Source organism: Mus caroli, unplaced genomic scaffold (genome assembly GCF_978045245.1).
Source record: "Mus caroli unplaced genomic scaffold, Mus_caroli_1 scaffold_2, whole genome shotgun sequence".
NCBI lineage: Eukaryota > Metazoa > Chordata > Mammalia > Rodentia > Muridae > Mus > Mus caroli.
The window spans coordinates 50,620,889-50,623,061 of record NW_028227257.1 but is presented as its reverse complement, the minus strand read 5'-3'; positions in this window follow the sequence as shown (position 1 = coordinate 50,623,061).

Here is a 2,173-nt window from a genome sequence, read left to right as displayed (position 1 = left end):
TGTGTAGCTCAGGGTAGCCCTGAAGTCCCATTTTCCTGATTAAGCCTTGCCGCCGCCACGCTCTGGTTCCAGAGGCTTCTTTTGCTGGCCCTGCCCGCACGTGCCTTTCATTCCTTTCTTAGTTCATTCCAATTAGGTTGTTTTGTCCTCAGATTCTTCCTCGCTTTTGTTTTAGGGCTATCAGTGAATTTTAAAAAAAAAAGAAAGAAAAAAAAAAAGAGGAATAAAAAGGAAAGGAACACAGTGGCTCCTAGGGTGAATCCTTTAGGAGGGAAGGAGAACACTAGATAGAAACAATACAAGTTTTGTAGATCTAAACATGATGGCCTAAAAGGGAAAGAAAGGCTTCTTCTTAAAGCCTGAAACAGGGAGAGAGAGCGCGAGAGAGCGAGAGAGCGAGCAAGCGAGAGAGAGAGAGAGAGAGAGAGAGAGAGAGAGAGAGAGAGAGGCTCCGCAATCAGAGGGATAGAAGGATGAGCCAGAGGTGCCTTTGTAACTCAAAATCAGTCTGTAAGCCCCACCTGCCCAGGAACCAGTGTATTTTCTGGAGTACTGGGAATTGTAGTCTTGGGAAACAATAAAGCCTCATGGGAAAGTCAGTGGTCCACTAGTTTGTCCTTCTAAGCCCCTGAAACAGGTGGCTCGAGGCCATTCCAGAGGGGAAACTCTAGACGAATGTTCCTGACCAAAGTCCACCTCTTGGTCAGTATTGAATAGTTAATAATTTCTTGGTTTAGATTTGGCCCAAAATGGTGGAGTTGGTTTTTCTGGTGAATCACAGAATTAACATTTCTACAAAGAGCGACCATTAGAACAGTCCCCAACTCCCGCAACACCCCCCAGCCCCCCGGGCCTCCCAGGGGGATCTCTGACCAGATCTGCCTAACAATGAAAAATTTGACTTTTTATAATCTTTTAGGGATAGTTGGAAGTTTTACATCATGTGATTTACTTCAATATAGTGTACACGACAAAGACTGTGGGGGAGCATGATAACCATAAATTGTGAGCTGTCTGTCATACAGCACAGACTATTTCTTAATTCTCTGTCACAGAGTTGAGGGAGGCGTCGCCTGACTCAGATAATAGGGCCTGTCTTAATGGTGCAGGCCTGAGCCCGAGCAAGACCCTTTAGTTTTCCTGTGTTCTGCTGGTGCCAAACCCACATCCAGGCTCCCGCCATTACACTTGAAGTTCCTCTTCTCAGCTTGTTGTTTCCCAGGTTCCTTTGCGTGATAGGTGCTTTTATGCAAATGCTACCATCTATTTGCAACAGCCCAGTAATTCTCTGTCATGTCCCTGTGCTTGCTTAGTTTTCTATCATTGGGAAGGAACTAAATCACAGAGGGCTAGAGCTGATGACCAGACCTTGATCCACCCCCACGTTATGACAGAGGGGAAGTGAGGTCAGAGGGAAGGTGGGCCAGGCTTCCACTCTGGCTGTCTTTTCCATTAGTTGGCACTGACTGCAGTCAGAGCTCTGACATCCACTGTGATCACTCTTGGATGTCATCCAAGTCAGCAAACACACCCTTAGGGCAGAATCTCGGTGCTGATCTTCACTCCCAGTGTGAGCTTGCCCTTCACTTACCAAAGAAGCAGAACTGCCGGCTTCTTGCTTATCCTGGGATAGGAAGTTCCATTGCCCTAGGCTAGTAGAACTCCTGGGACTTAGAAAAAAGGGACTATCTAAGCATCCAGAGGCCAGAAAAGGACTAACACACTTTCTGAGCCATGATGGCCTCCTTTTTTTCCTAACACCACTGATGGAAGTCCTGAATAGGTTGTTTAATAAATCATTAAATGGTGGTGGTGGTGGTGGTGGTGGTGGATCGAACCCAGAGTTTGGACTGTGTTTGCGAGGCAAGGGAGTCTATCCCTGAATTACATCCCCAGTACTGAAAATTATTTAAACATTTAAATTACCTCTATGTACTTATTGTGTGCATGTGTGTGTGTGTGTGTCTATGTGTCTGTGTGGGTACACATGCTCACATGGAGATCAGAGGGCAGCTGTCAGAAGTTGGTTCGGCTCTCTCCTTCACACCACATTGGTCCTGAGGCTATCTAAATTTGTCTAGTAATTCAAGAGGATTTCTTTTGTTTTTATTGGTATATATCCATGCGCATGCTAGGTTTTATAAACTTTTTTGAAATATTGTATGTATTTTGA